This window comes from Carettochelys insculpta, chromosome 11 (assembly GCF_033958435.1).
Source record: "Carettochelys insculpta isolate YL-2023 chromosome 11, ASM3395843v1, whole genome shotgun sequence".
Lineage (NCBI taxonomy): Eukaryota > Metazoa > Chordata > Testudines > Carettochelyidae > Carettochelys > Carettochelys insculpta.
In genome coordinates this window covers 17,259,513-17,271,423 of record NC_134147.1, presented here as the reverse complement: position 1 = coordinate 17,271,423, position 11,911 = coordinate 17,259,513, and positions in this window count along the sequence as shown.

The following is an 11,911-nucleotide window of genomic DNA, read 5'->3' as shown; positions in this document are numbered from 1 at the left end:
GAATGGAAAGAATCATAAAGCAATAAGATGTAATTAGACTGGGATGCAATTAGATTAAGGATGGAGTCAAATAAATGATAGGGGAAGAATGCCACTTAGCCAAAGCACCAGTGATCTCAAAACACTCAGTGGCCTAGACTCTCAGGAAACAGGGAAGTGCAGGTCAAGGGTTAATACCAATGTGTAACTGTGCGATTATGATGTATCTATTTGCTGACAAGTGTCAGAGGAGTAGCTGTGTTAGTCTGTATCTGCAAAAACAAGAAGTCCAGTGGCACCTTATAGATGAGCAGAATTTTGGAGCTTTGGTGGGCAAAGACCCGCTTCGTCAGATGCATGCCGAGTCCGGACTCCTAGGTTCTGCTTCCAGACGTGGACGGGGAGTGGTACACGGTGAGTTAGTGCAAAGGGGACTAGGAGCCAGGACTCTGGGTTTTAGTCTCAGCTCTGGGAGAGGAGTAGAGCAGAGGATGCTGGGAAGCAGGATGCCTGGGTCCCCTCCCTTCACAACCCTGTCACTTCCCTCTTCTGTACCCTAGTTTCCCTCTCCACAAAGCATTCAAACCCCAGGAAAGACTCCCCCCAGGCTCCATGTGCTGAGCATGAATTGTCTCCATTTCATAGCACCTTGCCCGTGAACTACTGACACGGTGGGGCAGGAGGAAATTTCAGGATGGGTGCTTGCTCGCTTAGGGTATGTCTACACTGCGGCAGGCATCACCAGCCCATGCTGGATCAACCCGCTCATGCTGGTGCACAGAACATAGCCATCTGGCCAGTCCAGCTTGCGCAGCTGCTCCAGTTCCTGTGGGCCACACTAGGTCAGAGCTCAGGTGGCTAGGGCAGGTCTCCGCCCAGCTACAATGGCTACTCCGCTATTTTTAGTACGTGAGCTCGATCTCCACTCTTGCAAGCATGGCAGTTTGGGCTGGGCAGCTCACTCTCTGCTGCAGGGGAACCAGACCCTTAGACAGGCCACCTTCCTGCTGTCAGGATAACAACATGACCCTGGCAGCCAGCAAGCTCTTGCCACACACTACTGTATGCTTAAAGGACTGCAAGAGTCCCCCTCTACTTCCATTCTGGACCCAGCCAGTCCACTGCCTCAGACCTGGTACACAGGCCTAGAGGGGAAAGGCCCCATAGCCCATATCCTGCTCCCCACTGTGCCAATCAGTGTCCACCTTGGGGCTTTTTTTTTGGTGACATTACTATATTGGCCAAAGCCCTAGAGTAGCAGTGACACTGTCACTAGCTTCCCTCAGGGAGGTATCAAGTTGAGCCACCAAAGCACTCTTTTGCTGGTACAGCCAACACTTCCACCACAAGAGTTTGGTGCAATAGTGATACTAGTTTACATATATATGCCCACCCACCATAGCATACCCACAGTGCTTTACAGTGATGTTCCAGCTGTACTGCACTATTCTGATTGAGGAACTTGGTTCTGGCTGAGAGAAATCCTGGTAACCATGGAAAGGAGGAATATTAAAAGGGGGATGAGTGGGAAAGACAGACCCTGGTCTCCTGGCCTCACCATCTCAGTGCATAGTGGACAGACTTGCAGCACCTACTGTTCGAAAACCGCAGCTCCCCAGTACCATGGTGTGGGAAGCTCAGTCATGCTCCTTTTGAATGTATGCAGGCACTGCTATGGCCTCGCACACTCAGGCCTGCCTGTACACACTTGTGGATGCACGAGCATCCATTGCTGACACTGGTGAACATTCATGAGAACCGAGGCTCCTGGACTGCATGCCAGAAATAGAAATTAATAGGACAAGGAACTCTTTCCCTTGCTTGATCCCTTGTTAGGGGCGAGGGGAAAAAATAGCACAAGATTTACACACCACTCTTTTCATAACTCATCTCTTCAGGGGAGGGGTTTGGCCCAATAGATTATTCATTAGGGGGAAGGTCCTGCCAGAGATCTTATCCCTTACATGGCAGGGCTTCTAATAGAACCCAGGAGTCCTGACTCTCAGGAACTTCTTCCTCTAACCCACTAGCCGGCTCCCCTTCCCGAGCCAGGGAATGAACCCAGGAGTCCTGGCTCCCTCCCCCGTAGAGCATGGGGATGCCCAGAGCCAGGCACTGTTTGTCAGCAGCTCTCCGCTCGGTGGCACGAGAGGAAATATGGTCATTCCGCAACTCAGCCTCCTTCCACCTGGCACCGCCCCACGCTCCTGAGGCAGGCAAGGTCCTCTCCAGATCCTGCACGCAGCTGCATTCCCACGGCTTGCTCGGCCCCGGCTAGCTGGGCACGCGAAGGGTTAATGCCGCCACTAGAAGGTGGATAGAATGGTGGGGGCTGAGACGGGAGCGGTGCACATCTCTGCGCTCGCAGCACGGGCAAGGACTACAACTCCCAGCATGCCCTGCGTTCAGCGGGTCCCCGCCGGCGCGAGCGACGCGCCGCGCTGAGCATGCCGCAGTGCGCGTGCACGCTGCAGGCGCCGGCTCGGTAACTTGACCCTGTGTCAAGGTCACGGCGTTCTAGGCCTTGATGGACAGCCGCAGGGGCACCCGCGCGGAGTGGCGGGTGCTGGTCTGAGTTACCCGCCCCCCCCCCCCGCCACCCCCCGGCAGCCGACGTTCCCCGTCCCCGTCACCCACTGTACCCCTCCACTGCCCGCCCCCTCATCAACTAATATACTGACTCCATGCACCCTTTCAGCTAATGAAGTGCCTCAGCAGTAACCACCTGGCTCTGAACACCGTCCTCACTCCCTGTGGATGTCACTCATTCCACACCAACATCCCTCACCAGGAGGGCATCGCTGCCTGCCTCAGATACCATCCTCAGAAATCCACCCAAAACACATTCCCAACCACATCCATTTCCTCTTCAGCCATAACAATGGACATTTAATAGGAAACAATCCAAACCATGGGACCAGCCATGGGCACTAAGATGGCTTCCTGATAGGCCACTCTCTTCATCGGCCACCTCAAGGAAGACTTTTGACGGGGCAAAAAGTGCACCATGAGCCCACAGCCATACCTGAGGTGCATCAATTATATTTTCTTCCTCTGGACTCCTTCCTAGATTTCACTATAACACCCCCTCATCCATGAAACTCCCCCTTGAGAGCTCCCATGTTCACATCAGCTGTCCTGGACATTAATTAGCTTCAGCAATGGAAGCTCACACATAATGTACATGAAGCCACCACACTCACCTCCACAGACTAAGCTACCAGTTCAGTGGCACCACAAAATCCGTTATCTACAGCCAGGCACTCAGATGCCGGAGAATTTGCTCTGAAGAGCATGTCTGGGGTACACACCTACACATACTTAAAGTACTTTCACTAGACAAGGACACCCCATCAAAGCAGAAGATCACATCATGGAATGGGCCATCCAAATACACTAAGGCTATGTCCAAATTACAGGGTTTTGTTGACAAAACCCATGAAATGTCCAGATTGCCAAGAACGTTCTGTTGATAGCCTTTTGTCAAAAGCCGTACCCCGCTTGCCACGAGGAAGAATGCTGCTGTCGACAGAGATATGTCAACAAAATGCCAGTCTGGACATTCTGGGGGACTTCCTGTCAACAGAAAAGGCCTCTGAAAAGCCACACAACCCTGTCTGCTGTGGTTTTGGGTGGCCGTTTTGCTGATAGAATGGCAGGGCAGTCTGTCCACTCTCTGTCGACGGAGCGGATCACTCTTTCGATACGCCCTGCAGTCTGAATGAGCTCTAATCGACAGAAGTTTTTTCGCAAGGTATCTTTCAACACAAATTTCTGCCAATAAATCTCTGTAATCTAGACATGGCCTAAGAGAAAGAACCTTCAATACAGAAAAAAAAAAAAAAAAGAAGAAGATCGACTGCACACTCCTCGCTGTTAATCACTATCCTACTTGAGCATCCACACAGATGATCATCAAACAACTTTAGGCCATCGTTGATGAGGAACACATGTTGGAAAAAATCTTTCTTGAACTCCCTTTCTGGCCTTCATAAGAATGGCCATACCGGATCAGACCAAAGGTCCCTCTGGCCCAGTATCTGTCTTCTGACAGTGGCCAACGCCTGATGCCCCCAAGTTAGGGAACAGGACTTTTAATCATCAAGCAATGCCTTTCCTGACATCCATTTCCAGCCTCTGACAAACAGGCTAGGGACACCATTCCTACCCATCACGGCTAATGCCCACTGATGGGCCTACCCTCCATGAATTTATGTAGCTCTTTTTTGTCTCACCCTTAATGGCACACTTCAAGTGCCTTTTCCATAAGGATCTAACTCCTGCAGGCCATTCCTTCTCAATTGACCTCCTGCAATGTGATCCCTTGTGCTTAACTATCAGTCCTGACTTGTTCAGGTGCTCGGATGTCTTCCCACAGAGCACTTCTGTGTAGTTCGAAAGCTTGCACCTTTCACTAACAAAAGCTTGTGTCATGGACGAAATACCTTACCTGTCTTGTCTCTATCCCCATCCTCCACTAGACATACCCCTCCATCTCCAGACACAGCCAGCCAGACCATCATCCCAATCCCAGACAGTTCACCCTCCCCTCCCCAATCTCTCTCTCTCTCTCTCAACCTGTTTAATCTCCCCCTTCCTCACTAAACTCTCCATTGAGCCACCTAATTTCACTCTGTAGATCTCCAGTCTCATTGTCGGTCTAATCCCTCCATCCCCTAATCCCTGCCACTGGGTGAGATTCACCCCTGGGCAGGCTGTAAAGCCCTGCTTCCAGGATTGAGATGGGATTCAAGTCATTCACAAACACCTCTCCCACCAATCCATTCCCACATATGCCTCCTCATTGGCTTTGTTTCCCATTTTAATGCCGGCAGCCTATACTGAATCCCAAGGGCCCAGAGAATCCTGCAGCACCTTGGGTCTGCGATGATGGCTCCTGCACTCCAGTCCCAGGCCTGCATGGGTAGCCTTCCCACTGCAACAGCTGTGGCGATGCAACTCAGAAGGATAGGGACACCCTTCCCCACTCACACCTGGGTGGTGAAGAGAAGGGTTCAGACCTCTGCAGAGGCCAGGGACCCTCACTCATGAAGTTGGACGGATAGGGATTAAAATCCCTCCCCCAGGGGAAAAACTGCCCCAGACACCAGTGCCTGAGGTTCAGACCCTTCCAGAGGGGCAGGGTCCCCTAGCCAGATCCTGAATCATATTTAGGAAACAAGGAGAGGGGCTCAGCCTTCTCCTGAGGATGACCTCCCCAAGTTCCCATCTCAGTCCCAGGGGGTACATATGTAATCTCACCCTGATGGGCACCCCCCAACCCCTAGACACACTCTTACAGGAGTTCTCAATGGTCCCTGTAAGCTGAGCACTTGGGCAGCCATCCAGGAGCGATTCTAATGCCGCCCAGCTGATTAGCAGAGCACCCTCAGCCCCCCAGAGCCGGCAGCATGGGCTTCTACTCTGGGCGCACATCCACACGTCAGTGCACTAAACAAGGTGTATCATGCACATGATCAGAAAAAGTCAGAGGGAACACTGCTCCTCAGTGACGGTATCCTCTGCTGACCACTTCCCAGGCCCCCCAGTGTAACAGAACAGCCAATTCTGAGCCCCCACAGGCATCTAACAATTCACCCCATCCCTTTTGCTCCCCAGGGACCCAGCCAGGTATCTCCCTGCTCCCTTCAGGTCAGTCCCACCTCCCTTCTCCTGTGGGTCTGTCTAGCCTGGCTTCTCCAGCCCTTCCCCCACCCTGCTGGCTCTTCTCTTGAGTGCACTTGCCCAGTTCTTGAGGGGTAGTCCTCTCTCTGGTCCTCCACAGCAGTGGTCTGTCCTGGGAGGTCTCCATCATGCCCAGCTGGGCTCACCCAAGGTCACTGAGTTGCTGGATTACCAGAATTGCTGATGCCAGCTGGCCTTAAAGGGCCAATCGGCCAGTGATACAGGGTAATCACAGCCCAGGCAGGGCAGAGAGAGTGCCCAGCTGCAGAACATGGGGGTGATGAGAAATTATAAGCACGCAAGGAAATTAAATGCCTCAAGCTTTGCTAGCACAGAACTAAGCTTGCCTGGGGCACCCCATTCCCATCTACATGGAGAACAGCAAGGCAAACCTCTGAAAATCAAGCAAGGAAGTGGTACAGTCACACCATGGGGCCTTTGCCTCATCCCCCTGCAAACAACGTGCTGGGCTGGGCTGCTTAGAATGAGGCTGTGAAGTCTGATGCCCTGTGTGCTATGGCGAGGTGCAGCTAACCCCTGGATTAGGCTCCACTAGGGAGCACTGATGTATATTTACATCCCTCTTGGCAGTGCCTTAGGAATGTCCATGCCGCAGTGGCACAGCTGCAGCCCCTAGCGGGGTGTCAGGAGTGCAGGTGTGGCAGAACAGCACCACACCCTCGTATATGCTGCAGAACGCTTTGGGAGCAGAGCCTGGCACCAACCAGCAGCTGTGCCAAGGCAGAACTCTGCTTTCTCCCAGGCTGGCCCTCCAAGCCTGCACCATGACACACCACACCCCAGGCTTGCTACATGGCACCTCCCCTTCATATCCCTTCTGGGCCATGACTTTTGCCAAGCTTTAAGGCACAGCTGCCACCAGGCTGCTGCTGACCCCTGTGGAGAGCAAACCCAGCAAAGTCCTGGGCACACAACCCACAGCTCTCAGGGCAAAAAGCTCCCTCAGGGCACTCACACCCCCTCAGTACAGTGCCATTCCTGCTCTGCCAGGCTACCCCAGCTAGGCCCTTCTGGTTCAGCACAGCTACCCTCACCACATCTGTCCCAGAGGGCACTACTGGCATTTGAGTCTGTGCAATGTACAAACAATGGCACCTCTGCCAAGGCCACCAGCAGTGCTCCTGGGTGGAGAGCTGGCAAAGGGAAGGCCAGGCTCAGGAGGATGGATAGGTCATCTCCTGTGTCCCTCAGGTCAGAGAGCATTACCAGGTCAGCCTGCACTGAGCCCCTCACTAGCATGTGACCAACGGGCCTTCCAGGAGAGCAGACAGGGCTGATCCTCAAAGTGGAAGCTGAGAACCCAGCCCCTATGGCAGTAGCAGGGTAACCCTTGCAATAGCCTTCCTGAACAGCAAACTACTGGTCAGTGCCAGCACAGAGGCCAGAGCTCAGAGGTTGTAGTTCAGCTACTGTCAGGGTTCTGGTCACTCTAGGCAACCTTAACTGGGCTTTCGTGACATTTTTGGGGTGTTTAATGTGGCAAAGCTGCAAACTCCTTACACTTCTCATCTGCAACGTGCACCCCTGCTGCATTAGGGTCCGCGCTGACCGAGGGGCAAGTACCTCCTATGATCCCCCAGCCTACTCCCTGGACCAGCATTAGCTCAACCGATAGAATCTCTCCCCCTCTGCTCCCTTGCACCCAAGAGTGGCCTGCATGATTCCCTCTCTGAGGTCTCAGCCCAGAGACACTCTCAGCTCCGGTGTGATGGCCAGGGCTCATCCCATTCCCTAGGCTGCTCAGGTGCAAGCCTGCTTCTGGCAAGCAAGGAGATTAAGTGAGTCAGCCATTGAGATTAAGGCAGCAGGATTAGTGCACCTGGCAGCACGAGGGGGAGGGGGCTTGGCCTGTTCTTGACTCACCTTTAAGACTATAAGAAACCATGATAGCTTGAGCCTGATTGATGTAGAAACCCAGCTGAGCACCCTCCCCAGCCTCAAGTGCACATTTCCCAGAGCTCAGCTGGGCTCTGGTTCAGTCTCCTGATCATGAGATTGCATGTCAAAGAGAAGATAAGGCCTGACTGCTTAGACAGGTAAAAGTATTCCTCACAATGCCAAGAGGCTGATGGCAGCTGGAGCGTGAAGGCAGCAGCGTGGCAGGCATCATGAACTGCCCCACATCATTCAGAAGTTCACACTGGCACTAATTGCAGGTAATTGGCAGGAATCACTCTGACAGCAGTACACTGCCAGTCAGGTGTTCAGTCTGGAACCTAGTGTGACATTAGATAGGAGGGGTTGCTTCTGGAGACACCTGAGGACTCAAGGCCTGCACTCAAAAATTCCACCACTGCATCTCAGTGACACCATTAGCCAGCTCACTGCTGCCCAGAGGGGGAAAAAGGCACAGGAGAGAAATCTCAGGTGTATGGGGCCCAGTACATCCCAGCCCACGCCTGGGGCCGTGCCCCTTTTCAGGCCTGGCATACAGACTGACAGTCAGGTGGAGAGCCAGGTGAAGTCCCAGAAACATCATTTATGGTCAGCTTGGGCCAACATGCACTGCTGGGACCTACAGATAATCTCCACATTTCAGAGCCTTCAGGTGGCCCCGAGAGAGCGAGGATACTTACGATTTCCCATGGGGCTCGAGCTGCAGTTTCCCAGCTCTAGTTATCAGAGCATGCACTACCATTCTCTAGTACAAAGGGGGAAATCTTCAGTACAAATGGAAAGATTCACCCAAGGCCCACAGCAGAGCCAGGGCCAGAACTCAAGAGTCCTGAGGCCAAGTCTCCTGCTCTAACCTAATACATCTCCCCTATCTCCCAGCACCAGCCAGACATCTCAGGAGTCGTTTCTCAACTGTACTGGCCCCTTCTCCCTACCCCTTCCAAGCTAGGAACAAAAGCTGGAGGTCTTGCCTCACAGCTCTATAGTCCATATTCCTTTCTCAAAGATGGCAGAGAACCTAGGAGTCCTGACCAAGGTTAAAAGTATCAGAGAATTAGCCCAGTAGTTGGGATCTTCAAAAACAAGAAGTTGCCCTTAGGCACCTTACAGACGAGCAGATTTTGGAGCATAAGCTTCTGTGGGCACAGACCCACTTCATCAGATGCATGAGGTTTGGCTCTCTGCTCGTTGCAGAGTGGATATAAAATTTGAAGCCTCGACCTTGGGCAACCTTATCAGCCCATTGTTTCTATTAATAGCCCAGCTCATTAGAGCTTGATTAGGGCCAGGGGTGCTGGCAAACAATTTACTGGCAAAGAGAAGATCCCAATGTTTCAAGAGTCCACCCCCCTCAGGTCAGTTCGTTTTCCAGAATATTTCAGAGCAGGGCCTGGGGGCAGGAGAAAGATAACCCAAGACGCATGGAGCAGAGGTCAATCAATCAATCTCTGGTTATGGAACCAGAAACCTGATCCACAGGAATCCCGAGCAAGCCTTAAAGGCCAGAGAGCATGGGTATGGGACACAGCCCCCAAGCTCCAGCAGAGGGAGCAACCCATCTTAGCAGTTCTGAGCCTGTTGGCAGATAGAACACCTTGCTTGTTGCCAGCTTGATATTTGCAAAGATGAGAGGACTGGAAGCTGGGGCAATCACTGTGAGAAATCAGGATGGGCTCCAGGGTGGACAGGATGATTTACAGTGGGGTAGCAACTAACAGCTACAGTCCTCCATTGGGATCCCTTTGTGTTAAAGGCTGTAGAGACCAAAAGACAGTCCAACACTAAAACAAGAGAATATGAAAGCCAGGGGAGTACAAGAAAACAGGGAAATACTACAGATCAGCACACCAGGATGTGATCTCTGCACACCAGCAGCCCAGCTCTTGACTGTTTTTTTTTTGGTAGGCTAATGGCAAAGAGGAGCATGGCAGGAGGAGTACAAGGTAGCTTTGTTAGTGTTTATAGGGTCTCCTCCAAAGCACCAGGGGCAGCACTAAAGCACCAAGGGGGGCTTGTCTAAAACCAGACCAAGGGGTGGGTGACAGTTTGATTGGAGACAGGAACTGACCACTTGCTAGCATGAGGTATGCAGGGGGAACAGACAGCAAAGGGCTCTGTGGAAAAGCAGCAGCTTGCATTTAATAGGATGACGAAGGATAGAGCCTGTGGAGGGATGCTAAGAAGAGCACAGAAAACCAATTAATAAGAGAAACAACTTACCTTGAAATGTGATGGATGCTCAAGCACATTTTTCTGACAGCCCTGCTCCAGCTCAACCACCAGATATGGGCTAAAGGTAGTAACACCACTGACTGGGATTTTACATAGGAAAATGGACTTGATGACCTGAACAGTCCCTTCTAGCCTGTGACAGTAGCCAAGGCCTTTATGGGAATGCTTCCTCACATTAATGCAAAGCAGCCTGTGGCTCCAGCTTTTCCTGAAGTTATTTAGATGGCAGAACAGTGCAGGCACAGGCCAAGACTCCACTACACCCACTGCTACTCATAAGCGGAAGTCAGGCCCTACCCCAAAGAGATTCCAGTCACAGTCATTGCATTGTTGGTCACTCCTCTCAGATATTAGGGGAGGAAACACCAAGCTGCTTGTGGAGAAAATGCAAGGAGCAGGCCCTGGGAGCCACGTACCCAAGGATACCCTCTTGGGCACTAACCCCTACAAGGCTCTCCTTAGATTGTAGTGGAAATGAAGGGTGCAGACCGCTGAAAGGCTAGGTCCTTATGTGAGCTTGGATGACACTAGAAAGGACTTGCAGAACTGCTCTGCAGTGTCAGGGAAGAAAGGAACCTCAGACATGGCTCTTGCCTATTGCTGCAGGTGACAAGATACTGCTGGCTTCTAAGGATGGCATGTCTCAAATGTGGCCAGGGGGACCTACAGAATGCCAAGATATGCTGCTTTTAACAAAGCTAGGAAAAAGGCTCATTCAGGTCCTCAATCACAACAGAAAGAGAAATTTGTTCTGGTGAGCAAACAGCCTGTTCTCTCTCCAGCACCTTAGCAGCTCTATGGAGCAAAACTCATCTCTTCCACTGCCACGTCTGCTGGCCTCATTTCTATTCTAAGCATAACCTGTGTACTGAGGAAAGGGCTTCTTCACAGCAGCTTTCACATATCTACAGATCACAGAACACGGACAAGGGGAACAGGACATTTCTGCCACATCAGTTACAGGAACTTTCAGTGAATTGGTACATTATGACCTCTTACGTCTTCTCTCCAGCAGCACGTGCCCTTTTCTGGCAGAAATGAGGGGCTCCAGGAAGTGAGAGTAAGTGCTGGCACAGCAATGGTCTCATAGTGGGACACAGGGCTGTTCACAGCACACCTTCACTCAGCTACCATATCATGACAATTGCAGTCTTCCCCCTGACAACCTTGACACAGGAAGGATCACTGTTCCCAGTCACAAGAGGCATCTGTGCCTTCTTAAAGCCCAACCCACAAGTTCTACTTCAAAATAGTTCCCAATGGTCAGGGACTCGTTATATAAAGTGCTGCATAGACAGTCACTGTCCCCCAAAGAACCCATCTGACCAAAAGATGGGAAAAGAGGGGCACAAAAACATCTTACCCAAGGTCATGTAGCGCGTCATTGGTAGACCCAGGAATCAAACCCAGGTGTTTGAGTCCCAGACCTCTGCCTGTCCCACTGGCCACACCACCTCTCCACGCCAGCTCCTCCTCATTCTTGTAAAGCAGAAAGGAGGGGCACATTTGGACACCCATCACACAGCTTGGTTTTGCTTCAAAAGTTTTCCTGTTGCAAGGGTTTGGCAGCTTAAAGTGATGAGCAACAGGTAGAGTATGGTGTGGTACAGACAAATTTGGGAGCCCGAACACCTGGCTCTAGGGGCTCTGACTTACAAGGGACAGTGGGAGTCAGGAATTCTGTGTTCCTAGTCCCAACTCCAGACGTGGAGATTTGAGTCAAGAACCAGGTTTGATTTTACAGCAATTACAATAAGAACAAGTTGAGGTCCTGCTACTAAGAAACTACATCAGGGAGTTTTTCCTTAGTGGTCCAGAGATAGGATGCCAGAACAGACAGACCCAGAAAGTTTAACAATTGCCAAGTTCCTGTCTCTCGTCTAATTTCACTGAAGACAAAGCAAGTGACTTGGCACCAGGCACCCCTGATCAAACCAACTCTGACACGCATGTAATCTTGGGGACAGGCACTACAAATGCATCAGCCCTAATCTACTGCTGAAGATATGCTGATCTGCCACTGTAGGTTGGGGTGGGGGGGGGAAAAAAGAGAGGGGCCTGGGAGACGTGGGAGTATTTTTAACATGCACTGACATTC